Source organism: Adiantum capillus-veneris, chromosome 7 (genome assembly GCF_014529385.1).
Source record: "Adiantum capillus-veneris isolate H3 chromosome 7, ASM1452938v2, whole genome shotgun sequence".
Classification (NCBI taxonomy): domain Eukaryota; kingdom Viridiplantae; phylum Streptophyta; class Polypodiopsida; order Polypodiales; family Pteridaceae; genus Adiantum; species Adiantum capillus-veneris.
This window is the reverse complement of record NC_140937.1, coordinates 31,313,734-31,330,781: the sequence shown is the minus strand read 5'-3', so window position 1 is coordinate 31,330,781 and position 17,048 is coordinate 31,313,734. Positions and strand designations below refer to the sequence as shown.

The 17,048-nt window shown below is 42.9% G+C and overlaps 1 pseudogene; it reads right to left on the bottom strand.

Annotated features, from left to right (window-relative positions):
- Positions 1 to 238: 238 nt before the first annotated feature.
- LOC147453637 (large ribosomal subunit protein eL14z pseudogene) lies at positions 239 to 1,880 on the bottom strand (annotated as a pseudogene).
- Between the last annotated feature and the right edge of the window lie 15,168 nt (positions 1,881 to 17,048).

Genomic DNA, 17,048 nt, shown 5'->3' with positions numbered 1-17,048 from the left:
CAGCGATAGGTTGAGCAAGGTAAGCTTCACACATAGAGAGTTGAAGCCTGGCAGGTCGACACCAGATTCAACAGGGACGTGCATTATAGTGCCGGAGGAGGTGGCTACACTGCGACCATGCGCTTGCCGAAAGCCATCCCTCTAGTCTCTCTCTCTCTCTCGTTTTTTTTTTGGTATAACTGAAATGGCTCTCCTATTTTACATTTAAAAACTACGCTCCTGTGCTACAACTTGCTGTTTAATATAGAACTATTATCCAAAAAGCCATGTATTTGCTTTGAGACAGTGCAAAAGCAAGAAAAGCTTTCTCCTTTCTTAATTTTGCCAATTCCCTTTTGATGATGGAGCCTCTCTTGATCAAAGTCATTGAGAGAAGCACGCTTCTCCTGCATAATTAGTTTCCTTCCCCACAAGCTGTTAGCCCATTTGTTGTGAAAATATCTACAGCTTCAATGGCACCAGCTAGCTACTTCTTCTTGGGTATCCTAGGTATCTCGACTACGAGATCAGTTATTGAAAGCCTCTTGAAATTCATAGCATCGGGGACCATGTCAAGGGCATCAACAAGGGGCCTGTTCTGATCAACGACATCGACGATCACAACAAGATTTTCATAGCTGGGGCCGTAGTTAACCATGGCCACTCGTCTCATCGTTAGAAAGGCATTCTTCCCGCTTGTCGCTGCTCTCTTTCTCTCTCTCTCTCTCTCTCTCTCTCCTGTTCTCTATGATATCCCGCACAGAGCTCTCTCTCTCTCTCTCTCTCTCTCTCTCTCTCTCTCTCTCTCTCTCTCTCTCTCTCTCTCTCTCTCTCTCTCTCTCTCTCTCTCTCTCAATAAAAAAGAAACTCTCTGAAAGAGCGCACGCCGACGCGCGCTCTTTCAGAGATTTTCTTTTTTACTAAGAGATAATATGTGTCAATGTTTTTTAAAAAAGAACGTAAGAGGCGAATCTTTAACAAATGTTGGTGACGGAGCTGCAAATTAAAAAGAAAAGGCCGACGATGGTGTTTGCATGGTAGCGAGGTCACCGACAGACGCGTTTGTAGGGGTGCAGAGCTAGAAAAGCTCTTTTAAAAAAGGGGGAGCCAGCACAAAGCTATTTTTGTGGGCTGGTTAGCGCAACATTTAGACATTGTACGAGCGGAGCAGGTGCGTAAGGAGGTGAGGCGGAGTCTGCTACTCTATAGTGAAAGCACAGCACATGGTCAGTGGAGGTTGGACAATTGGGATGGGGCAGCCTCTCTCCGTCTGTCTTGCGCATGTGATACTCCAGCAGCAGAGGACGATAGAAAAGGGGGCGAGAAGGGTGCAAGCCTGGTCGCAGGGCGAGCTCTAGGCTTGTGGGACGATGGACAGGAGGCTAGGAGAGGGTGTAGGGAGATTGCGTAGAGGAGGGGGTGATGTGGAAGGTCCTTGTGCAAGATCCCCCTCAGCCACCTTGCTTTACTACTGTCGCCTGTGAGCAGCACTTGTGCACGCAAGGTTTGTAGGGTCGGCAGCTAGGGGAGGGAGGGTGAGAGAGGTGTGAGCAGACGGCGGGGGGGGAGACAGGTGCGGCGGCATCGTGTTGATTAAGGTAATTTCATATTTATAGTTGGTATAGAGCAAAGAGAGGATAGTTTCCTATGAGGTTAAAACTCTCTTCTTCTTCTCTCTCTCTCTCTCTCTCTCTCTCTCTCTCTCTCTCTCTCACACACACACACACACACACACACACACACACACACACACACACACACAGATGCAGTGGGAAATAGATCATCTATTATACTTTCTCCACGGAGGACGTAGGGGCGGCTGCGACGGCAGTTTGGCAAGCAAAGAGGCCAGTTGAGGCTGCATCCACTTGGTGGGAGGCGTTGAAGAGGAGATCGTCCATCATAAGTCCACCTACAGAGCTAAGAGCCACAACTCAGAGCCACAGAGACGGTGTCGAAGAGAGCATTATTATTGGATGGCATAGGTGGCACCTCTAAAGCAGCTCTCGCCAGCCTCATCAACTGCACATTATTACTACTGCATAGAATAACGATCGTCAAGACGTGTAGTAGCATGAGTACTAGCCCGTCCCTTCACCCTCGCTTCATCTTCATCGCTTGCTACGTCTGTTGAAAGCCCCACCAGAGATTGTTTTATCCTCCTTCATTATACCTCCCGAGTACCGACCCTAAGTAATGTATGTTTTCGCATTCAAATATTTAGCCGGCCAGTATGTACCTACGATTTTAGAGAGTAGGGGGATATATTGAAAAAATGGGAAATCAATCGATATGTGCAGAGAGGGGAAAGTGAGGTGATGTAGAACTCAAAGCAAGCAGTTGTGGACAATAGGCAGACAAGCAGAGGTAGGGCGATGGACAGAGTGCGCAGAGGGAGACGTGCCGTGCATTGCCACATAACCAAAAAAGATTTTTTTTCTTGCTGTGGGCAGCCTGTCTCACTCTCTTGCGTTGGTCTGCAACATGCAAAGGAAAGATGGCAAGGCAGGGCTTTGGGTGTTGAAAAGTATCCTTGAGGAGGTTGTAGGCGTGAAGGCCGAGGTGCTGGGCAAGCAACGAGGACTAGAACATGGTGTTTATAGCAGCACCATTGGAGAGCCTGAAGGCAAAGGGAGAGAGGGAGTCTTTTCCCCCTGTCAGTCTTGGAGTGCAAGAGTAGGATATTCCAAGCAGCTCATGTGCGTGCATGGTCACGGGCTTCGAAGAATTTGGGAAGTTGTGTGCGAGAAGGCGGAGCAAGGGAGATAGATGGTTTGAGAGAGGCGGCTGTGGTCTGGGGTGGAAGGTACAGGTAGAGCACGACACTGTTGTGGAGGCGCAATGCCTTCTCTGTCATTTCACACTTCTCTCTCTCTCTAGATGCAGCAATGATCAAGATTGTGGTAATTAAATCCTCCATAGACTAAGGAAAAGGGAACTGGGGGTCCCCTTTGAGCCGATTAAGTAGCTCTTGCATGGCAGGTAGAGAGAGAGAGAGAGAGAGAGAGAGAGAGAGAGAGAGAGAGAGAGAGAGAGAGAGAGAGAGAGAGAGATTTTATTATCGTCCTCGGAGGTCAAATATGACCTATGGGACCAAAGTTACATGTGATGTAGTATGTGTATGGCTGATGAGTGACTCTCGATGCTCCAAAATTGTAGTGATGAGAGTTGCAATGGAGAGCCCACACTTTGGCTGGGAGAGGAAAGTGTGTAGGTCTAAGTTATGGCTGAAAATGTGAGAGAAGCAAGTTCGGATGTGATCAAAAGCTGAGCACTCTAGTAGTGTGTGGTACTCAGACTCTCGAACTTGCAGTGAGCATAATGTGCACAATCGATTTGACTCTTCTCCATTGCCCCAACGCCCTATCTCGCATCGAAGGAAATGGGAGCTAAGCCGAATTGCTGCGATAGAGAGAGAGAGAGAGAGAGAGAGAGAGAGAGAGAGAGAGAGAGAGAGAGAGAGAGAGAGAGAGAGAGAGAGAGAGAGAGAGAGAGAGAGAGAGAGAGAGAGAGAGAGAGAGAGAGGAGTGATGGCGCGCAAGCGAATGAGCATTCGCGGCAAGCGGATAGCACAAGGAGTGATTGAGGTGCCGATGGCAATCTGCCATCTGAGAGGGTAGAGTATTGCAGGTGATGTGATCATGTCAATATGTGCTTCAGACCAAGAGAGAGTATGACTAAGAGAGAGGTATGTATCAACTATATTGAAATTTTTTTTTTCTTGTGGAATTACCCAAGATTTGTAGCATTGCACATGTGATAGACTACGAAGAACTGCACTCTCTCTCATGGATGCTGGCACAGTCGAGGGCGTGTGGGTTTGCACAAGAATAACTACCATGTGAGGTCGTTAGTCAGAGATTCTTAGTGTCGTGGTCTCTCATAGGATGATTGATGTAGTCGAGGGCTATTGAGAGAGGCGAGGGGCCCTTTGTGTGTGTGTGTGGGGGGGGGGGGGGGGGGGGGGGGGGGGGTGTGTGTGTGTGTGGTGCGCTGAAGAGGTGCATATCAGAAAAGTGAAAGGGTGGTGGGGAGGGAGGGAATCTTTCCAACTAATAATACAATTTATTTGAATGTGAGTCAGTATGTATTATGTATTGAGAGAGAGAGAGAGGAGAGAGAGAGAAGTGCGCTTTAGCAGCTGCGCCTCTCTGGTCTCCTTTTGCTGCCTCTACCCGTCCCCACCATAAGTTTTGAACTCTTGACTCGTAGGTGCACGTGCTCTCCCTCCCCTGCCTCGCTTAGTCCGACAACCACCATGATTCTTCACACTTGATGCTTAATCGGGTTTGGGAAAAACCTACTCAAGCCTCCAGCTTAGTCCAACAACCACCATGATTCTTCACACTTGATGCTTAGTCGGGTTTGGGAAAAACCTACTCAAGCCGCCACACCAAAAACGATGGTGCGACAAGAGATTAGGTCAGGCTGCATCAACATGCAAAAGTTCTACTTGTGACAGAGTTCAAGGTTGCGTGACGCACATAAACACAGATATGTTGATCCTACATCATGCACGATCTCCGCCTCCTCAGCCTCTTCCCTTCCAGGCTTCCCTCGCCTATATGCCATCCCCACCTCCTCTCTCCATCTCTCTAAAAAAAAAGTCCACACTGGCGCGAGCTCTTTCAGAGACTTTTCTTTTAAAGAGATTGAGAGAGAGCGAGGAGAGAGAAAGAGAGGGAGAGGGGTTGAAAAAAAAAACCTAGGTTTAGTGTAATCCCACCTACAAATTTTGTGATTTACCTCTAAATTTTAAATTTGAAAGTGAGAACACCTACAAAATTTTTGGGTGAGTAATCTGGGTCAAGGCATGACGAACAACTGAGCATACTAGGAACCCCGAGCAGTCTAGGAACTTTGAGTTGTGCTCATATGAACATGGAAAATTTAAGAGAATGTTTTTACATTAAATTTCTCTAAAATTTGTAGGTTTATTCACCTTCTACTTTGAATTTTGAAGATAAATCTCAAAATTTGTAGGTGGAATTACATTAAACCTAGGTTTCTATGGAGATGGGAAGGTGAAAGAGAACTAGCATGTAGACAAAGTTGTCATAAGAAAATTGTTATAGCTTTATCAATCTTGCGTACTCTTCTATCAAAGCACTCTTTATAATCCCCCACCATTACCAGCTTCTTTGACAAGTTTGTCACCACCACCTTTGGCAACACCACTAATTCCCACTCCCCCCCCCCCCCCCCCCGATAGAAGGCTACCTATGATGGTGTGATCCAAAATTTAATATATACCATGATGTGGATTTTCTCAAAAGAATAGCCTCATTGTAATAATAGAATTATTTTCAAGTTTATACCATTTTCTCTAGAGTAACTTAAAATGCATAGTATGTTATCGAACATCAACCCACAATAACTTGAGCTACCTTAAGAGAGAAGAAGAAGAAGTGAAGAGAACCTCAAGCTCCCAGACTCTCCTTATTCATGAGATTTGTTCGAGTAGCAAAAACCTTACTCTTTTAGTGTAAGTCTTGTGGTGCTACATGTAGGGAGGTAGGAATAGGAGATTTATATCCATAGAATCATGGTGAGACTATTCCCAACAAGGATCAATGGTGGTAGAAATGAGCTTCCAATATCCGAGGGCAACTAGTTCCAAGAAGAGGATTATCAACATGCCATTGTATGGGTTCCAGTTGTTTTAGCCCATCAAAGGAAACATTTACCAAACCCTTGTTCAAGGGGTTTTTTCTGACAAAAAATTGTGGTTGTTTACCATTAAAATTAGTTGTAATCTTGTTTCAATTTTTTTGGTTGTGCTTGAAGCCACCTAAAAAATCTTGTTTGGTTTTTGTTTTGTGTAGTGTGCCTTGGCCAATCTTGCTCGTTTTAGGGATTGCTTGGAAAATCTCGCTCGAGATTTGAGATTCCTCGGGAGAGAGAGGAGAAGAGAAGGAGAGAAGGGGCCAGGGAGAGAGAGGAGAGGGAGAGAGGAGGGAGGAGGAGAGAACAATTTTTTTCTGGAAAAAAGATTTTTGAAAAAGTGGACTTTCAGTGCTTATAGGTTTAAAAAAAAAGATCAAAAAATGGTTTTTTTGGTATGCATATTTGTTGGGGGGAGTTTTAAGTAAAAAATGAGTAAAAATGACTTTTTTGAAAAAAAGACAAATTTTGGCCTTTAGTTATTTCTTGTTTTGCTGATGTGGCCACACTCCTTTACTCTCTTCACTTTCAAAAATCTAGAGAGACAAAGGGACCTCCTAAGTCCACATTCTACATGTGCCTACAAAAAAGACGAGAAAAACCTATTTAAAACTAGCTTCTTGAATGCCCTTGTCCCCTTAACCCCACATAACATTAGCTTTAATCCCTAGAAATTAGGATTCCTTATAAGCCCCATGCAAAGTCCATATTTTTCTTAATGGAAGCATATGACTGAGAGCGGCTACTCTCTCGCGCACTGTAATCCATTTTTATTGAGCTCTAATCCAAATTCGTTTTTGAAAATTGCATTGTGTTCCTTATCTACTACTCTAATGACTTTCCACCTTCATGTGTCTTTTCATTCCCTAAACTCACCCTTCACTTACACACTTAATATGTTTTGAAAGACTTTTTATTTTTTCAAGATTGGGGAGACCTGATACTCTTAAATTTAAATATAATCATTGTCAGTTTTGTTGTGGTTTGTGATGACCTATTTGCGAGCTAAATCTACTTCTTGAGTGTGTTAATGGTTGTTTTTTGACATTTTGACAATAGAAAAGTGTTCCTAGGGCGACCTTTCTGGACTGTTCTGTTGCTGTTTTCAGGACCTTGATCATGATTTTGGTACCTTGCTGGATTGAACCAGACTTGTAGCACAGTGTCCCTAGGTGTCTTAGACCTCTTAACGTTTGGTTGCATTTGGACTTCGTTTGAGTGCCGAAATGGCATGGTCACTGAGAGCGGTGAGACAAGACACATATAGATTGCCTGAGTAGAGAGGGATATATTTGTTAGTGCTAGTGAAGGCTTCATTCTATAGGTTCACTTCTTGAGGTTGACACAAAGAGTCTTCATGTCCCATCTAAGTCACTTCCGTGCGTATTGACATTATGTTAGTGCCGGACAACTATGTTGCAGATGTTCAATCGCGACAATCTACTAGCACTCTCCCCCTTGAGAAACCTTTCAATGGCCACACTCTAGGGTTTATACCCCTTGTCTCCCCTTTGTTCATTGTACATGTGGGTTATTTGGCATGCCATGTGGCGGCTCCCAATGAGTTGGAGGCTAGTTGGTTCCCAAGGTTCTTTAAAAAACCAATAAACAATATCCAAAAAACACTTTTTAGGAGCACCCTTTCAAGTTATCCCCATTATTCTGGGGTTCAATTCTCCCTTTGTAAAGCCATGGGAAATCTTCATACCACCAACTTCAAAACCCCAGCTTCCCTCTGCTATAAAACATCTCTGCAGTCTCGAACCGAGGGCCCAAAAAATGTTAAAAACCATTTGTCCACCCACTTCCACTGCAAGCTACTAGCTTCAGTCATGCATATCTTGATGCTCGGGACCCCGATTGAGGAGCTGTCACTTCTGGTGAGCTCCATATGCTATATACCAACTCTACAAATCTTGGCAAGATAAAAAAAACTTCTAATGGCACATTTCTTGAGGCAACCAAAATGGTACAGATATGGCCCCTACAAAATTTCAACTACTTATATCTTAGCCATTTGAACTCCGATTGTCTATCTAAAATGCACGACATGATAAACTGAGTACTTCAAATCTATCAACTCACCTAAGCCCTGACCACCCATTTGCACCTATACATCCAACGAGAATTTGCAAAGCACTCTTTTCTTCAAACCACCATAACTTGAGCTATACACATCCGGTTGATAGGCTGCTTGAACCAACCTGTAGAGAATTTTGAAGACCACGTCCTACACTTTTATTTTAGCACTTTAAACCCATTGATCAAGCAACCTTTGATGGGCATCATAGAAGAGCCCTTGGCCAAAATAACCTCAACAAACATATACATTTGCAACCACCTGTGAGCCCTCGACCTTCATACCTGCTTTACCACCCTGCCATACGTTTGTAGACACCCATGGTCTTGTTTCTTGCCCTTCATAACACGAGATCACGCTAGCTACAACAACTTTGTGATTGAGAATCCACATTGTGATTCGGAGATGAATGTGTGTAAGGAGAGCTCATGGCTAAAAATGTGGAAAAGGTTAGCCCTAATGTAAGCAAATATTGAGAAATCAACTAGGGTATGATACTTAGTCTCGAGAGCTTTCTGAAACATAAAGTACATAGTCAATGAGACTCCACTTCAATGACCTATCTTGCCTTGGTTAGAGAGAGAGAGAGAGAGAGAGAGAGAGAGAGAGAGAGAGAGTTTTCGACTGTGATCCTAAGAGAAGTGAAAGAGTCTTAAGTCACCAACGCTTATCTCTTCACACCGTGCAAACTTATCCGGTGGAGCATTTTGTTACATATTATGTGATGATATGCACTCTTATAGTTCTAGCTCACATAGACATAAAAGCCAATTGGAAACACTAGTAGAGATGTCAAGGCCAATTGCATCCGCAATGTTGAATTCAATGTCAAAACCAAACACACACATTTGGATTGATGGAAGGAGATGGATAGAGAGTGAGAGGGAGAGGGAGGGGGACGGGTTATGTTTTCGTTTTTCAATGGTGGTCCTTGGTGCACATGAGTTATGCATGTCATGGTGTCCTCTTTCTTGCCATTCTTATGTTACGGCTATTAGGTGGGTAAAGAAACTTATTGATGCATAAGTGAGCTAAAGTGTAATATGAAGGTCAAAAGACAACCACCAGTGTTGCATCATTTTGACCACAAACCACCTAATCGACCACGGGTCCTTGTTTTTTTGTCTCGATGGTGTTACTATCATTCGTTAAGCAGAGAAACTATTGAAATAGTTAATATGATTTTTGGTTATGACTTGAAAATTAATGGTGTTCCAAGGATCCTCTATCCTCTTGGACACACACACACACACACACACACACACACACACAGAGGATCTTGCGAGTAAGTGTTCACCAAAACCTTTTGTAAAAACCAATGGGAAAAAGAACATTGAATATCTTAACAAAAAAAATTTGGATTTCTATCGAGTTTTACACCTAAAATCCTCCAAATTTAGCCAGTTTCCTTCAATGCCACCCTCAAAACTAGCCTGGAGTTTTTGATTTTTGCCCTTAGAAATTCACTTGAGGCTTGGTTTTTAATGGAGTTTTTGCCAATGCAGATAGTGATATTGTTTCTCATTTGAGAGAGAGAGAGAGAGAGAGAGAGAGAGAGAGAGAGAGAGATGCAGATAGTGATATTGTTTCTCATTTGAGAGAGAGAGAGAGAGAGAGAGAGAGAGAGAGAGAGATCTAAGCATCTTCTCTCACTTAGCATTGTTCTTTCTAATGGATACCACCTTATCTTGAGCAGACACAAACTCAAAACAGAGAATTGTCCTGCAAACAAATTAGTATGCAAAGTCACTACAGTGACCTTCTCTATTGTTGAAAATTTTTATTCTAGATTTGAAGAAGGCTCTAGTACCACCTTTTAGGGTATTGCATGGCTTTTATCTTCATAGATTGGAGCCAAATTTGCCTCTTATAATTGGTGGCGGCATGAATATTCCACATGACCGAAGATGTAAAGCATATTCCGATGATGATGTGCCCATTGTGTGGTGGATGCTATGGCCTTCCTGACATCTGCCATATTTTTTCAAACAATGATTCAAAATGGAAAGGAGCAGCATCCAACTAACTTTTTTCAATTATGATGATGTATTTCTTTAAAAATTTAGGCGTAGAACTCTATTAATTTTGATTGTTTTTTTTTGTAAATTGATTACAAAGGCATATATTGGTCACTTAAAGAAAAACATGATTTTATTGTAACAAAAAAAGTCTTTCATAATTAATGGTGTTTGTGAGGCATGTGTCATGTAAAAAGGGTGCCTTGTATGAAGATCAAAACCTTGTAGTATGGGTAGGGCAAGAGGACATGGAAGGGACGATTGGTGTATAAATGAACTAATGAGGTGCACTAAATTTCTATCAAATTGATGTGGCTAAGAGGAGGAAGGATTCATATGCTCTCAAGTATAAATGACAATCAATAACCAAAGTACTAAACAAGAGAGCACTTACCTTACAAAAAGAAACATACAATGACTTGAGCATTAAGTAAAGGTCTAGAGATTTTATTAGTCTATCAATCTTACTTCATGCTCAAACATGTGAAGCCCAAGCAAGAAAAATCCAAGCCAAAGAAGAGTAGAAGTAGAGGAGCTTACTGTTAAATAAATAGAGAATGAGCCAAAAGATAACATTTTCAAATATTGTGTTACTTTTTTCAAAGTAAGCTTTGATCTTTTGGAATTTAGAAGGTAGTTTATCCATTGAAAACTCTTTTTGTTGTAGTGCATCAATATATAACAAACAATAAATATTTTTTTGATGATAAAATTTACTAATTGCGTACAAACACTTGCTCGGGTTTGTCTTTGCTCGAAAAAACTCGCTCGGTGCGTGGTAAGACTCTCTCTCCCTCTCCCACCTTGCCCCCTTTTCTCCTCCCATCTCCCTCCTTCTCCCTCCTCCCCTCTCTCTTTTCATCCTTTGCTTCCTCACACATTAGCTATCATGGTGCTCATGGACATCACAAATCATGTGTCTCCACCACTGTGTACTCCGCACACCAAAAGCATACATATTTGCCTTCCCACAAAGTTTGCAATGAAGGCCTCATGTGAGGGTGAGCAGAGGTCATCAAAGGAATATCGTGTCGTCGGTGAGACAAGTGCTGACATTTGGGTGGATGGCCATTTATACCCTTACGATCCTATAAGATGCTTTCATCCATCCTTTAATAGCCTTTTGACGTTTCTTCAATATCTTGGGAGGGGAGAAGCATGCTTGTTAGGCTATTACAAGCGGTTGTCTATGGGTGCAGGCTCTTCCTTTTATTCATGGATGCATGAATGTCAATCTCTTCAGCTCAAAACAGTGGCATTACAAGAAATTATTGCCTCTTCGGAGAGGGAGGTTGAAACTCTTCAACAACAAATGCAAGAAAAGGATTCCCACATTATGAAGCTTGCCAACACCATCACATATTTGAAAGAAACACCCCTTGGTGCAAGGGAACGTAAGCACACTTTTTTATCCATTGAAACACTTGCACATACGGCTAGAGCATAAAAACGACGAGTGATAGCCACAAGGTGATTTATTCTTCACTTGCAAGATACATTTCTACTTCACACTATTTGCTAACATTTATCTTGTTTGTTGCTAGAAACTTTATCGAAGAGGCATGTAGTGGAACAAGCCAAGATGATCGAGTCAATCTTCTCACTAGTTGTCTCAATACCCATGATGTGATTTCTATTTTATAATCACCTCGGGGGAAGCACATTAGGGATGCAGCCACCATTGGGACCTTATGCACAAATTTTCAAATGTTGTTAGTGAAGATGACATGCAACAAGCTTATGATGAGGTTGGGATCGACACCAAAGCCTACAAGGCTATTTTTCAACTCCTAAAGGATGTCCTATGGGAGCGTGACATCATAGAGAACCTATTTTCTGTTCTGCACAAGGTAAACCTTGCAAAGAAGGCCACTAACAAAGATGTGTTCTCTTGCATTGGGGAATACCTACACATTGAGGACACAATGCCAACTTCACTTTATGCTTCATGCACACCAAAGGCAAGGGGATAAGGTAGGAAAAACTCCATAAGACCTTTGGAGAAGGGCTTCCCTTACACAATGTGGAACAATACATTTGTGGACCTCGGAAGGCTACAACAAGCTATGCTTAGATTCTACAAGTTACCTCAAGAAGGTGACACAATATACTTCTTACTTGTGGTTGTGTTCTTCTTATCATAGATTTTTGAAGACTAAGGTCTTGCCTCTACTTGTTTTGAAGTGCTTGGTCCAAAGGTCGCTTTTGTGTTAAAACTCGATGAGTGTCAAATAGTGAAAGGTCAAAGGTTAGAGAGGTTAAGTGTCACTTTAATGAATGAAGCCCTGTTGCAAATCAAGCGAACGGATTCAATCAACCATCTCCCACCCCAGCTTTTAGTGTGCAATCAAAGAAAGACATTTGGTGGTTGAGTGCTATTGACGTTCCCGAAGAGACCAATGGAGTTTTTCCTGTTGCGGTAAAGGCACTACACCTTTGTCTGAGCCGGATATCCGGTGTCCGACCGCCCACCCACCATGTGTACATGCCCTTATTCATTATACATATATGAATAAGGATCTCATCACCACTAATTCCTGAGATTTCTCCACACACACCATCTCGTGCTCCTCCCCTTCCCAGAATGTACCTGACCGCACCTTGCACGCACGCATTCACACGCACGCGCACTCACAAGTGATATCAGAGCCAGTGTGACAAACCACGTGCGATCGCTTTTTGATGACCGACTCGAAAGCGATGAAGCTTGTCGGCTATGGTGGAGTTCGAAGCTTAAGCTTGAGCTTGGCGGTGGCAGCAGATCCGACACAGATCAGAGCTTGATCAGAGGAGATCAGGAGAATCTCAACCCCTGACGCACATAGCCCCTCTTGGCTTGGAAAGGAATCTTGAGGGGAATTTGAGAATCTCAACAGGAAGCTTTGAGATCTTTGTGTAGCAAATTTGAGAAGGTTTTGAAGCTTGAGAAGAATCATTCGGGAAAAGCAAGCAAAGGGAGAGTAGCCGGCTTCAACAGCGAGCTTGGGAGAGCTCGTGTATGAACATAATCTAGAGCATAGGGTTGCAGCACGAAACGGCATGGGAGCTTGAGGCATTCAAAGCAAGACAGGATTTGGCAGAAGCTTGAAAGAGAAAATTGAAAGCAATCAAAGGCAGCAGGCAGCCAAGCACCGAGCAGGTGTGTGCTCGTGCACACACACACACACACACACACACACACACACACACACACACACACACACAATGTGGGCGTTAAGCTCATGGGCTATAGGAAATCAAGAGGAGTGAATTCAAGCACAAAGCATATCTTGGAAAGCTTGCAATTGGGGGAAAGCATAGCCAATATAGAACTTGGGAAATCGAGCATAGCTTGGGAGAACTACTGGTTGAGAAAAGGGCAAATCGAAAGGCATTTTGAAAGCAAGGATTCGGGCAGTTGCAGAGCAATTGGAGAATTTTTGTTGCAACGACCCAATTGGGGAAATTGGTGAGGCTTCAACAGCAAATTGGAAAGCCATCTAGTGAGTTTGGAGCTTTGAGTGCAATCAAGCATGAAAATCAAGTAAGCTTGCAATCGAGTTGGAATTGACCGAGGCTTGCAAGCTTGAGCCATTCAAAAGCAATAAATTGGGCTGCTAAGAGATTTTTTTATTTTTATTTTTGAGAGTACAAGAACTTGGAAACACACGCACACACCCTATTTACAATGGCCTCACAGGTAGGGAGAGAGGCATCCCATCACACACACACACACACACACACACACACACACGCATATGGGAACAGTCCCTAAGGACTTAGAACTTGTCTTCAGGTTGCCAAGGGGGTATTGAACCCAAGACCTTAGGCACATAGGCTATGACTCTACCAACTGAGCTAGCACCCGTTGATGCTGCTAGGAGAATTGGGTAGCAACCGAGCTTGACAACCATTAGGAGTGTGTGGTGGTGATACACACACACACTCGCAGCCTTGGCAGATGTCAGACTCACTCGTCAAAGCCTGCAGGTTTTGTCAAAATTGCAAGTCCGACAAAGAACAACAAAAATCAATTTTTTTTAAAATTGGTTACACACTACTTTGTGTGGAAGGGTGGGTGCCCCCCCCGACCCTCCTACTCCACTCTCACACACCTTGAGAAAGAGAGAGGTAGAGAGTGAGCACTTTTGGCATGCGCTCACACACACATACATAGGCATGTGCGGACACAAGTGGCAAGCAAGCCTAGGCAGCACTTGGCATCGGCCCAATTTTGACAATCTTCTTGGTGATTTTCTTCTACTTCTCGGCGTCAGGTTTTGACACCAATTTTGGCGGTTTTTCTCAACATTTCTCTTTGACGGCTTAGCACCAGCTTTAAGCATTGACGGCTTGGCATTGGTTTTGACACTGATAAGGCGGCTATTTGGCTAGCGTGCTTCCACCCGAAGATAGCAAATGCTAACTATGACACTCACAAGAAAATCTCGTCGATTCACTAAGCAAACAAAGTCCAATCGAGACCGAACTTGTACAATGGATAGGCAATGACTAAAGAAATATACATATGGCCTCAAATCCCCCTTTCAACCATTTGCCAAAATTGCAAATATTATCTACAATGTATTATTTTTGGCCCCGAATGCACCCTAGAACCTTAGCAATGATGCTCAAACACCCCTCCTATGCATAAAATGCAATTTTGTTATCTAAATCTTGAGTTATTAGTAGATTTATAAGGAGGTTAGCCACAATAAAACACACTTTTATCGCAAGAGACTTACAATGTCACAAAGAGCATTCACCTATGAATGTGATGGAGTAGACGGCACTTCAAACGAACACTTCATGAGGGATTTATCAGCTTGAGAAAGAAGGAGGAAGGTACACAAAGCTTTGCAAAACTGATGTACACTTATCATCCAAAAACTTTTTAAAACCCTAACCAAAATTGGCTTTAATACCTTAGCCAAAGGTTCTAGGTCAAAAATGGGTATCTTCCTTTTTTGTTTCAAAACTCACAATGGTGAGTGCATTATATTACCAGATCCAAAAATTACAGATTCTTGTCATGCTCATGACGAGCCATGACCACTTCACTGGATTCTAGATGCTTCGATTGATGGGGGAGCCATCCCTTGACAATGAACGATCCCACACATTCACAGCATCCCCGAGGGTCCTGCTCCACCAGTCTTTTGAGTTCTTTTGCTTTCCAATGGCGATGGTCGTTACTCTGATTTCTGGACTATCTCCACAAACTTAGCTATCTCCAAAGAGTTCTCAAAAATTTGATTGTTCCTTGTCTTTCAAATGTATATAAAGTAGCAATACGCCACTATTTTTGTAGCAATGAGCAGAGTATGACTCTTGAACATCTTTCCTCCCAAGAAGAGATCGTTCTTGAAGAATCCTATATTCCAAGTTTTCTGGACCCATTTGCAAATCTTGCCTACAAGTTCACATACTGACGGATTGTCATAATAATCAATATCTAATTCTCCCAAATGATTTTCTCATGTTAAACTGATCCTTTAATATGGGGAAGTGCCAGGGGAGAAAAAGCTAGAATATTGGTTAAGCTAGCAGACCGGCCACAGTAGGGATCCAAAGGAGGGAAAATAGGGATCCAAAGGGCGGGCCATCTGCAAAAGAGCCATGTGCAGCTAAAAAGACCCTAAGGTTTAGGCCATTAAGACTTCCAAAATGCTAAGGTTCCAAAATTCAAAGGTTTTGTCCAAAGGTCAAACATGGGGGAATTGCATGCTTTGTGTGTGTCAAAAAAGTCTTTACAAATCCCTACTTAGGAGGGGGCGAGCCTTGCTTGTAGGGGATGAGAAAGAAAGCCACACACACGCACACAAGCTCCCTTTACACAAAGGGAATGAGGGACACATGTCAACTCCCTAGCCCAGATGCCCACAAGGTGTACCCAATTCCTATTGGATGGCCTTGGAGGTGGAGCAATGAGAATTAGGCTAGAGTAAATCTAGTTTAATTAATTTAAAAACACTTAATAAAAGAACCAATAAGAATAAAGTCCTTTAGAAGACTATTGGACAATCTCCCAAGGGGTCCAATGAGCATTCAGCAGCCCAATGGCTTGCCTGATTCCTATTGGGCAGGAGGCAAAGGGGTCCAATGAGAGTTTAGTTGAATTATTAAATTACCTAAATCTCTCACAATAGGGGAAAGGGAGACACAATTCAAACGGCTATCGCTTATGCTGCTTAATTGTCATTGGCTAGCCCTAGGGAGGTCCAATGAGAGGGTAGCAAGAGCAAATAGCAAGAAGGGTCGCCCAAGAGAGAGAGGGGGCTAACTTTTGCAAGGCATTATCACACACACACTCACACAATCTCATGTGTGAAGTAAAGAAGACTCTCTCTCCTTCTCAAGCTTTAATGGAAAGCTTACCACCTACTCCAAGCTTGTGAGAAGGGAGGCCTACACCAACAACTCTTGGCTTTGTGATGCAAATCCACCATGCTAATTACTAAGCTAAGCAATGCTAATATGAGTGATTATGTGAGGAGATGTACATCTTTCTCGTAAGAATACTCCTACTTCCTCTCAATCTACTCTCATACACTGCTATCTCTAACCATCTTCGAAGGTGTGTGAGGTCTTGGGTCTGAGACCGGGGATAATTGATGTTGTGTTTGATAAGTGTTTTGCTTAGTGCATGAAGCTTTCATCTTCATTGCACTAGCTAGTCTTGAAGGAACACAAAGAATTGTATTGTACAATGTCTCTCTTGATGGGAGAAACCATAATACAAAGCCTTTTGGAGGGGGGACCGGCTCCATGAAAATCCGGTCCTCAACTGTTGTCAATAGCTTAATTTCTCTCTCTTTTGAAAGTATTTTTCATGCTATCTAACTAGGTGTTATGCTTTTTGTTGCTCTCTCCACCCAAGCACTCTCGTAATTCTCATTAGGAATCTATTCTAATGAAATTCCCACTATGTTCATGCTAATTTCCGCTACACACAAGTTTTTAGGCTATTAAAAAACACATTGGTATCAGAGCACAAGGTTTCTCTTTTCTTGCTCAAGAAGGGAGGTCCTCAAGCTAGCTATAAATGGTTGATATTATTAATTGCCTCTGAGTAAGTAGAATAGGGATTTTTCAGCCTTGCAGTGAGCCTGCCTTCGTGCAGTTAACAGGGCATCACCGTCGAGAGCTATGGTCTTAAAAGTGGAGTCCTATGGGGCTTGCCTACGGCTTAACCACTATTGAGCTATTAGAAGCTTGACAAGAGCAGGTGTTGTTATGGTGTTGAACGACCCTCTCTTCTATTCCTTGCAATTAATGGTATTCGAGCCACGGGTACAGTAGCTTGAGTGCTTTTTCTAAAGGGGTAA